Source organism: Mus musculus, chromosome 11, assembly GCF_000001635.26.
Source record: "Mus musculus strain C57BL/6J chromosome 11, GRCm38.p6 C57BL/6J".
Classification (NCBI taxonomy): domain Eukaryota; kingdom Metazoa; phylum Chordata; class Mammalia; order Rodentia; family Muridae; genus Mus; species Mus musculus.
In genome coordinates this window covers 53302939-53314571 of record NC_000077.6, presented here as the reverse complement: position 1 = coordinate 53314571, position 11633 = coordinate 53302939, and the positions used below count along the sequence as shown (strand labels likewise).

At 43.2% G+C, this 11633-nt stretch overlaps 1 long non-coding RNA gene across 1 annotated transcript; it reads left to right on the top strand.

Annotated features, from left to right (window-relative positions):
- Positions 1 to 6790: 6790 nt before the first annotated feature.
- Gm30525 lies at positions 6791 to 11167 on the top strand. Its single transcript, XR_388638.4, has 3 exons — positions 6791 to 6982; positions 8474 to 8521; positions 10968 to 11167. It is a non-coding gene; the product is annotated as a predicted gene, 30525 (long non-coding RNA).
- The last annotated feature ends 466 nt before the right edge of the window (positions 11168 to 11633 follow it).

Here is an 11633-nt window from a genome sequence, read left to right as displayed (position 1 = left end):
CAGTCTCTGGAGTGTTGGGATTAGAGACAAACTCTGTCACGCTCACTCAGCTAACATACTTGATTTTTATGTTTTTTATCAATTATTTTCTTGTTTCCTTTTTTGGTTTTATTTTTCATTTAAATTCTTTTTTATGTATATGGGTGTTTTGTCTTAATGTATGTTTGTGCACATGTGTGCACAATGCTATTAGAGACCAGAAAATGTTGTTGGATCCTCTGGGACTGATGTTACAGACAGTTGTCAGCCATTATTCAGGTACTTGGGACAGAGTCTTGGTCCTCTGGAAGAGCAACAGTGCTCTTCAGTGCTGACCCATCTCTCCAGTCCCTCCTTTGTTTACTTTGAGTATTTATCATTAATTAGCTAATTAATTTTGAGCAGAGAGAACATAGATTTATTAAGGAAAAGTGAGAAGGAATTCTGAAGAGTAGAAGGGGTTTCAAGGGAGGAATAATTTATTTTGAAATGGGCATAGAATGTAGTTTTTTTTTCCATTTTTTATTAGGTATTTAGCTCATTTACATTTCCAATGCTATACCAAAAGTCCCCCATACCCACCCACCCCCACTCCCCTACCCACCCACTCCCCCAGAATGTAGTTTTGATTGGCCTTGAGCTCAGCAATATTTCTGCCTGAAGTGTTAGGATTACAGAAGTGAACCTTAAGCCCCTGTGTTGTTGTTGTTTTTAAGACAGGATATTATGTATCTCAGGCTGGCCTTAAATTTAGTACATAGCTGAAGATTTGCTATCATGCCTAGTTTTTAAAAGTTTGTTTTTATTATTTTAAAACATTAAGTTTATATTCAAAGCAAACTTTCCTCCTCCTCTTCTTTTTTTAAATATTTATTTATTTAATGTGTGTGAGTACACTATAGCTGTCTTCAGACACACCAGAGAAGGGCATCAGATTCCATTGCAGATGGTTGTGAGCCACCATGTGGCTGCTTGGACTTGAACTCAGGACCTCTGGAAGAACAGTCAGTGTTCTTAACCACTGAGCCATCTCCCCAGCCCCCTTCTCTTCTTTTTTTGAGCTTGGTAGCACAGGACTGTGACCCAGAGTTTAGAGGGTAGAAGCAGAACCATCATCATTTCAAGGCCATCTTTGGTTCTGAGTTTAAGGCTAGCCTGGAATATATGGGAACTTGTGAGAGAGAGAGAGAGAGAGAGAGAGAGAGAGAGAGAGAAGAAGAAGAAGAAGGAGGAGGAGGAGGAGGAGGAGGAGGAGAAGAAAAGAGGAAGAAGGGCTGGCGAGGTGGCTCAGTGGGTAAGAGCACCCGACTGCTCTTCCAAAGGTCCAGAGTTCAAATCCCAGCAACCACATGGTGGCTTACAACCATCCGTAACAAGAACTGACTCCTTCTTCTGGTGTGTCTGAAGACAGCTACAGTGTACTTACATATAATAAATAAATCTAAAAAAAAAAAAAAAAAAAAAAAAAAAAAAAAAAAAAGAGGAAGAAGAAGAAGGAGGAGGAGGAGGAGAAGGAGGAGGAGGACAAGAAGAAAAGAGGAAGAAGAAGAAGAAGAAGAAGAAGGGGAGGAGGGAGGAAGAGAAGCATGAATAAGGACCCACCTGTCAACAGAAAAACCTAAATTTTGTTGGCAGTGACTGAGCTCAGAGCCTCTGCCCCACCCTCACACCAGCGTTTCCATTGTCAGTTCCCTTGGGCATCTTTTTCTGTCCTATGTCTCACCCAGATATGAAGCTAGATCCTACTTTGCTGTTCTTACAAACCCAAGCACCTCATGGTTTTTCTTTGTGGGCTGCAGAGAAAGGTGGTCTTGAGGCAGATGCCTCCCCCCACTCCCTGCTTCTGACTCTCAATGTCTATTACTTCCTCTTGAATCAGGTCTTCTCCACTCCTCTGCTTGAACTTATCACCTCTGATACTCCTAGGACCTTAGGAAAGTCAGAGTCTCCATCCCATCCCATGCTTATTTCAAAGCCTGCCCAGGCCTGTCTAGACCACTTAGCTCATTGGAAACCTGTGCACACCCTTTCTCTTCTTAAAGTAACTGTCACACATTTTGGGGGTGTTTTCGTCTAGTTCTTGATGACAGAACTGAGTGTAGCTCACCTTGTGCCCACATGTACACTTGATCAAACCAGCTTGACTCATCTAAGCTGAGGAAACAGACTCTTTCACGGGAACTCACTTGTTTTGAGGGTGAACCAAAAATTTACATGTTTTGCACTTTACATATCAAGTTCCAGGCCAGCCAGAGCAGCAATGGAGTGAGACCAGGAAAACAAAAACCACAGGTCTTCAACTTTCATGCTTATTTAGAGCTGGTCCTGCATATACTTTGAGAGCCAAGAAGCAGCCAATGCATAGGATAAGGAGAAAGGGGGCCGCACCAGGGGGTGGGAGGTGGGGGTAAGGAAAGAGAAAGGACACAAATGTGTGTGTGTGGTGGTGACGTTTGTGCAAGTTTATTTACAAAGAAGTAATTAGCCAGAGTGGTGCTTCAATCCCAGCACTCTAGAGAAGGAGGCAGGTGGATCTCTGTAAATTCAAGGCCAGCCTGGTCTACAGAGTGAGGTCCATGACAGCCAGGACTACACAGAGAAACCCAGTCTTGAAGCAAAACAAGTAACTGATTCCAAATCTTCTGGTTGGTTGTGGTGCTCTATAGTTGCAATCCCAGCGTTCATTAGGCTTCTGCAGGAGAATGGTGAGTTTGTGGTCAGCCTGGGCTACAGAGAAAGCATCTCATAAAGAGAGCTGGTGAGGTGACTCTCAATGCCCACCTTAATGGCTTGTTTGATCTGCAGAACCCACAGGATAGAAGGAGACAACCTTCTCTCAAAGGTTTTCTTCTAGCCTCCTTATGTACACTATTCACTAAAGGAAGACAATTTGAATAGAGGGCTGGGTGTGGCCATGCTCATCTGTAATCCCATTATCATAAACTCTAAGCCTGAGGTACACAGAAAATTGCCAACCAGGGAAGCCTTAGAAGTGAGTCTTTTGTCTCCATGAGACTGGGCTGTAGGCAAGACATCAGAGCATTTTATTTAGTGATTAGTGTGGGTGGGGCCACCTTTGGGCTAATTGTTCTCGGTTCTGTAAGAGAGCAGCTAAGCTGGGCATGAGGGCATAGTCCTTTAATCCTCACACTTAGAGACAGAGGCAGACATACTCTGAAAGTTCAAGGCCAGCCTGGTTTACATATCAAAACTCAGGACAGCCAAAACTACATAGACTGCATAGTTTTGCTTTTTCCTCATAGCAGTAGTAACCCTGACAAAACAATCTTGTTACAGAAACGAACAGAGGCTGGGTTTGCGGTACATGCCTTTAATGTCAGCACTCTAGAAGCAAAGACTGGTATATCTCTGTGAGCTTGTAATTCAACCAATTTGACAGCCTGGAATTCCTTTACTTTCTTTAATCAAAGTGGGTGATCTGCTCTTTGTGAGCACGGGGCATATGGAGTCTTGATGCTGGAGCAAATGTTTAGGGTCTGTCTGCCTACTCCCTTGGGAGAACTGGATGACTCCAGTAATTACTCCTAAAAAATTATTTTTGTACTTTTAAACATGTATATATGCACATCTGCGTGTGTGTGTGTGGGGGGGGGGCATGCACTTGCACATTCGAACACACACACACATGCAGGGAAGTTAAAGGACAGCTTGTTGGAGTTAGTTTTCTCTTTTCATCATGTAGGTTTCAGGATCAATTCAAATTGTCAAGTGAAGTGGCAAGTACGTTTACCACCATGGAGCCATCACTGTCCTCAGCATGCTGACATGGATATGACCCTGTCAAAGGTACCATTGTTAGTTAGCAGAGGCCTCTCTGGGTCAGGCTCCAGAATTGATAAAGCCTTCCTTTGGATATGTTCAAGTGTTGCCAGTGTGTACAGAAAGCAGCTTTCTCCCATAGGGCTAGCTATGGAATCACCCACAGTAGGCTGGGCCTGCCTACCTCAATTAGCTCTTAAGAAAATGTCTGGGGCTGGTGAGATGGCTCAGTGGGTAAGAGCACCCGACTGCTCTTCCGAAGGTCTGAAGTTCAAATCCCAGCAACCACATGGTGGCTCACAACCATCTGTAACAAGATCTGACGCCCTCTTCTGGAGTGTCTGAAGACAGCTACAGTGTACTTACATATAATAAATAAAAAATCTTTAAAAAAAAAAAAAAGAAAATGTCTAATCTGATCTGAGCATTTATTCTCGTGGAGTTCCTTTGTTTCAAGTGACTCTAGGTTTTTGTTGACAATTGAACTATGATATTTTCAAGATTAAACATATGTACTTAAAATTTTTTTATTTGTGTGCATATTTTGTGTGTGTATGCCTCATGTGTGCAGGAGCCCATGGAGACCAAAAGAGAGTTGCTGAATCCCTTAGAAGTATAGCTGCATGTGCTTATAAGCTAGCAAAGGTGCGTGTATGGGAACCGAACTCAGGTTGTCTGGAAGAGCAGCAAGTGCTCTTAACCACCGAGCCAACTCTCCAGCCCTCCCCTGCTCCCAAATAAACAAAGACTGAAACGGCATAAATAAATATCCATGTTTAATGGACTACAAAGTATTCCTAAAAGATAATTATCCGTCTGTGTGTGAGGTTTTTTTTTTTAAGATTTTTATTATTTATTTATTTTATGTATGTGAGAACATGGTAGCTGTAGAGGTGATTGTGAGCCTTCATGTGGTTATCAGGGTTGAATTTTTAGAACCACTGCTCGCTCTGGTCAGTCCCACTCGCTCAGTCCTTGCTCTGGCCCAAAGATTCATTTATTATTATTAGCTGACTTCTGATATACCAGAAGAGGACATCAGATCTCATCATGGGTGGTTGTGAGCCACCATGTGGTTGCTGGGATTTGAACTCAGGACCTTCGGAAGAGCAGTCAGTGCTCTTAGCCATCTCGCCAGCGTGTGTGTGTGTGTGTGTGTGTGTGTGTGTGTGTGTGTGTGTGTGTGTTTTACTGGCTGACTTTGAACTTGCTATAAAGCTGGGAATGATCTTGAATTTCTGATTCTCCGGCCCCCACAGTTCCAAATTCTGGGATCTTAGGTCTGTACCTCCACACCCAGTTTCAGTTACCTACATCTGAAGAAAAATAACTCTATTATATTTCCTCTTTGCTGAGTAGCTTCTTGAGTTTGTTTATTTATTTTTCAAAGCATTTCAAGAGCACGGATGCTCTTGTGCTTCTTACTTTGCAGTATCTCTGTAGTGAAAGCTGCTTTTGGATGCTGTTTGCTTTCTGTCTGAGGCTTTGCCTTTGACTTGTAGGAAGAAGACTCCTGATGCTCCCACAGAGCTCAGCTCATGGTCTCCTTGCTCGGTGTTTCTGTTCCTGCCTTTAGCTACAACTGGATTTCTGTGCCATTCCCTAGAGACCAAGTTAGGGCGTGCACTGCTGCTGTCAAAAGTGTCAGACTGTAAGCATCTGGGATATATTTAGAGTTTGAACTCACACTGCATTTGCACATTAACTAGATGACAACAGGAAAATAAATGCTCCCCTTTTGGTTGTGAAGCAATGTCTGGGCTGAGAGCCATGTGAACTTGCTGCTAGTCCACATAGCTCTGATCCTGTATTGGGTTACAGGCTCTCTGACTTGCTTCACTCTGACTCTCTGTCTCTCTTTCTCTCTGTCTCTGTCTCTCCCCTAATGCTAGGGATTAGACTTGGGTCCTACATGCTGTGTAAATGTTCTATCACGAAACAACACCCTTAGGCCCCTTGCTCACCCTTTGTGAGGAACTGTGGAAGTGAATCTATTATAAGGGTCACAAGGCCTTAAAATCATTGTTACTAATCAAGAACCAGAGAGTACTGCCTGCCTCCTGAGATAAGAGGACTGTGGTTTGGCCAGATGGAAACCAGCCCAGGATTTGCTGAATACTGATTAGTCTGAACATCAAAATTAAAAATGACCCAGAAACTTTAAACTGTAGAAATGAGCTAGTGGCTGCTGCTGGGGGGTCAGGGGTAGCTGGAGTGAGCAGGTTGTGCTGTCAGCTGACAAGGCCAACAGAGAGGACTCAGGCATAGAGTTGGAATGTCAGCTGCTGGAGATGGAAGAAGGCCCAGCCTAGGGCTGGTTGGGGATAAAGAGACTGTGACTCATACCAGGGAAATTATTGGTGATCAAAGGGCTTAGAGTTAAATTGGATCCTATCAGCTTGTAAGGCCTGTAGAAGTCTGTGCAAAGTTCACCTGGCATTTTAGGTTGTGAAGAGGCAAAGGACTGAGATTGCTGATGACACTACAGAGCAGATGTGTAGGAGGAGCTGCCTGAATAAGGGCAAGAGTAAGAGGCTTGGAGGAAGAACTCAATGACACATAGTGCTGCTAAGGAAGTAGACAGTTTGAGTTGAGTAGTGACCTAAGGATGTTACTGCTGTGGGATGGAATTGACCATAGGGTTTGTTGTTGCTGTTGTTGTTGTTGGTGGTGGTGGTGGTGTGTGCTTTATGCAGCGCAGGCTGGCATCAAACTATGTAATGGATGACCACCCTGTGGTAGGCTTCTGAATGCAACGTCAGGATGTACTTGAGCATTGGACTTAGGGCTTTGTGCATGCCCCTCGAGCACTGTAGCAACTGAACCATACCCCCGGCCCCGTGTTTATATCAGAAAAGCATAACAGGAAACTGCTGCAGTGAAAACAACCCGGACTGAACTCTGCTCAACCACCGTTTCTCAGCCTGGCCTGTCTTTGTTGTTTTGTTGTTTGTTTAGACAGAACCTTCTTGTATGTCCCATGTAGCCTAAGCTGCCCTCAAGCTCACTCTCTTTCTTAGCCTCTGAAAGTGCTGGGTCACAGGTGTGGGCTACCAAGTCCAGCTTGGAGTTCTGGAATTTAAGAACCGGGAGTTGCTTTGACTGAAGCCCATTGTTCTACTCATTGTGAGGTGGGGGAGGCCAGAAGGATATCATTACTCAAGCGGAGCTTCATCAGAACACTAGTGATTGGCAGAAGGCCAAGGATCCTAGTGACCACTCGGTAGGTAGGCGGGGATTATGAGTTCTCAACTGACTGAGAACATTTAGTCTCTTGGTGGGTATCTTATGAATGCTGTACATTTAAAAATAAACAAGCACCGGGCGTGGTAGCGCACGCCTTTAATCTCAGCACTTGGGAGGCAGAGGCAGGCGAATTTCTGAGTTCGAGGCCAGCCTGGTCTACAGAGTGAGTTCCAGGGCAGCCAGGGCTACACAGAGAAACCCTGTATTGAAAAACCAAAAAAAAAAAAAAAAAAAAAAAAAAACCAAACAAAAAACCCAAGCATTATTTTTGATTGCTTAGAACTAAGTTTAACCAGAACTAAGCTGTACCAGAGAAAAACACCAGATAACCAGATAACTTCCTGTTTCTACAGTGTTCAGGATGCTTGCTGGATGCAAACCTGTATGCTGACATGAGTTTTCACACAGATCCTCCAGCACCACAAGTCCTGGAAACTCCACGGCTGTGCAGTTGAGACTCTGGGAACCCTGCCATTCACATTCTTCACAATTCTCAAATAACTTTTTTGATTTTGTATATTTAAATATCCCAGAATAGCCTCTTGAGCTATAAGTTTGATGATCCAGGAAACTATTTTTAGCAGGATGAGTACTCCGTGACTGATATATTTTATTTGAGAAAGACAAATTGTTAAAAAGTTGTGGCTTTTTTTTTTTTGGAACAGGGTTTCTCTGTGTATTAGCCCTGGCTTTCCTCAATTTGTAGACCAGGATAGCCTCGAACTCACATTGTTCTTCATAAGTGCTGGGGTTAAAGATAGATGTGCACCACTATGCCCAACTTGAGCTGTGACATTCTGAATGGAAAAGACTAGTAGGGCCAACAGGGCATGTTGATGTTGGTTACAAAGCTGGGAGGAAAAAAATATTTTTAATATATATATATATTTTTATTTTTATTTTTTTTATTTTTTAGTGGTTTAGCCAAAGGTTGGAGGAAGGCTTCCAAGAGAAGGCAGATGGAGAGTCTCAGCTTCTTCCCACCTTCTTTAAATAGAGTCTTACTCCATAGCTTTGATTAATTGGACTGGAACTTACCAGACCAGGCCAGCCTTGAACTCACAAAGATCTTCTTGCCTCTGCTTCCCAAATGCTGGAATTAAAAATCTCTGCTACCAGGAGAAGGTCAGTAAATCTTTCAGGTTGTGAGGACACTTTGGACTAGGTAGTCCAGCACTTGATAACTCAGGTGAGACAGGACTCTGTCAAAAGTAAAACCAAAGCCGGGCGTGGTGGCACACGCCTTTCTTTAATCCCAGCACTTGGGAGGCAGAGGCAGGCGGATTTCTGAGTTCGAGGCCAGCCTGGTCTACAGAGTGAGTTCCAGGACAGCCAGGGCTGCACAGAGAAACCCTGTCTCAAAAACAACAACAACAACAACAACAACAACAACAACAACAACAAAAAACCAACCAAACAAAAAAAAAGTAAAACCAATGCAGTCACAGGGGTTCTGTATCTCCTACAGGCAGGACAAGAATCGGAGGAAGGACAGTCAAGGCCAACCTTAACAAAGGTCAGTGAGTTTATTTTTTAGGTGTTTTTTTTTCCTATGTTAACTAGACTAGCATTGAGCTCTTGGGTCCAAAGAATCCTTTTTTATTATTTTTACAACAAGGTCTCACAGGAACAGTGGTGTCTTCTATCTGCCTAAAAACCCAGTACTTGTTGGGCAGAGGCACACAGGTCGATATAGTGAGCTACAAGCTAGCTAGGCTTGCATATTATACTCCTGCTCCCCCCTGAATAAACAAACAACAAAATGAAGACAGAATCTCTGTTGGCCAGGCTGACTTTGAGGTTCTGATGTAGCTGAGACTGACGGTGAAGTTCTGATGCTCCTGCTTTCTCCTTCTAAGGCTCAGGAGTATGGGTGTTTGCCATGACCGTCTTTCAAGGGAAGTTTTTGCTTAGCTTTCCAAATAGCTGGACCAATAGGCATATAGTACCACCTCCGCTGACTTCCTCGAAGCTCTAAAAATTGCACTATAAAGTATGTAACATGGTTGGAAAGAATCCTCAGTGGTTAAAAACACTGGCCACTCTTGCAGGAGACCAGGGTTTGATTTCCAGCACCCATAAGGCAACTCACAATCAACTCTAATTCCAGTTCTGGAAATCTGACACCCTCTTTTGGTCTCTGCAGACACAACTGAACATACATATAAAATGCAGGTAAAACACCCATACGAATCAAATAAATTGAAAAAAAAAAGTAGGGGCTGGAGAGATTGCTCTGCTGTTAAGAATTCTTGTAAACCTGGGTTTGATTCCCAGAGCCCACATGGTGGCTCACAACTATCCCCAACTCCAGTTTCTTGGGATCCATCTTCTGACCTCTGAGGGCACCAGGCCTGTGTACACATGGTACACAGACATAAATGCAGGCAAAACCCCATACATATAAAGTAAAACTGAAAAAAATTTAAGAAGAAAAAATCTGTAACATACAACTTACCATTTTAGTTGGGTGGTGGCGCATGCCTTTAATCCCAGCACTAGGGAGGCAGAGGCAGATGGATCTCTGAGTTGGAAGCCAAGCCTGGTCTACAGAATGGGTTCTAGGACAGCCACAGCTACACAGAGAATCCTGTCTGGGAACAATAACAAAAACAAACCTAAATTCAAATCCAAAACTCCATCTCCCCCCAAAAAAACCCCAGAGTTTAAAACTAACTTGGGCTACATGTGACTCTGCCTTAAAATTTCACACCAGAGTCACCAAATATATTCACAAGGTTGAGCCAACATTACTGAAGTTTTCATCCTAAGGGAAACTGTAACAGTAACTGACACGTAACTCTTCAGGCTCTCTCCTCACAAGTCTGTCAGTCAGTCAGTATCCCTCAGGCCATTCCGGGTTTGTCACAGGGTGGAGTCCTGCAGTTTCTCCCGTGGAGTTCGGCTTCTTTCCTTTGTCATGTTTCAGTGTTCCTCCACGTTGTTGCTTGGATCAGTTTCATTCACGCTTGTTTGTTTTGGCACAGGGTCTCACTATGTAGACCTAGCTGGCCTTGAACTATCAGAGATCTATCTACCTCTGTCTCTGAGATCTGCGCTACCACACCTTAGTTTCATTCTCTTTTTTTGTTTTTTTGTTTTTTGTTTTCTGAGACAGGGTTTCTCTGCGTAGCCCTGGCTATACTGGAACTCACTCTGTAGACCAGGCTGGCCTCGAACTCAGAAATCCGCCTGCCTCTGCCTCCCAAGTGCTGGGATTAAAGGCTTGCACCACCACTGCCCAGCCTTCATTCATTTTTTTCCCTAAGATTTATTTATTTATTATATGTAAGTACATATGTAGCTGTCCTCAGATACTCCAGAAGAGGGCACTAGATTTCGTTATGGATGGTTGTGAGCCACCATGTAATTGCTGGGATTTGAACTCGGGACCTTCAGAAGAGCAGTCGGCGTTCTTAACCACTGAGCCATCTCACCAGCCCCTCATTCATTTTTTAAGGCTGCAGATTTCAATGTATGTGTGTGTGTTTTACATATACAATATTTATATATACATGTACATACATATATATTTATATGTACACATATGTACACACACACACACACACACACACACACACATCAGTCAAAAAATTCATTTACTGTGCAAAGCCCTTAGGTTCAAACCCCAATACTTACTAAACAACAACAAAAAACCCCACTCAGCCACTATTAGACATTCAGATTATTATTTTTTTTTTTAAAGATTTATTTATTTATTATATGTAAGTACACTGTAGCTGTCTTCAGACACTCCAGAAGAGGGAGTCAGATCTTGTTACGGATGGTTGTGAGCCACCATGTGGTTGCTGGGATTTGAACTCCTGACCTTCGGAAGAGCAGTCGGGTGCTCTTACCCACTGAGCCATCTCACCAGCCCCAGATTATTTTTACACTTATTCATTTATATGGCTATAGTTTTCTGTCATCCAAGTTGGCCTTGAATTATTCTGTTATTCTAGGGCTGGTCTGGTCCTTCTGCCACTACCTCTTGAGTGTGGGATTACAGGCATGTACATCTATGCTCTGCTCCTTTTGGCCTTTGGATGTGTTGTTCTTTCTCTCCAAGGTCTCATGTAGTCCAGGCCGTCCTTTAACTATGTAGCTGAGGTAAGTCTTTTTTTTTTTTTTTAAGATTTATTTATTTATTATATGTAAGTACACTGTAGCTGTCCTCAGATATTCCAGAAGAGGGCATTAGATTTCGTTACGGATGGTTGTGAGCCACCATGTGGTTGTTGGGATTTGAACTCGGGACCTTCGGGAGAGCAGTCGGCGCTCTTAACCACTGAGCCATTTTGCCAGCTCCTGAGGTTAGTCTTGATCTTCCCCTGCTCCTACTGCCGCAGCCTTGTAACTGCTGGTATATCAGGAGTGGGCCACTCTCCCTAGCTTACTCTCTTTTTCTAAAGGTTTGTTATGTATTCATTTATAAGACCCTATTACCCTTTCCAGTAGCATCTGGTTATTGTCTTTAGTTCAAATGTGAGGATCTTCTGGTAATTGGCAAATTTAAAGATGGTACCATTTTGGCTACTAATGAATGAAATGCCTCCAGAGGCAGCAATAAATTCGGAGAGACTCTTCTTTCAAAGAAATGGTAAGTGCTTTGTTTGCTTGGATATTAA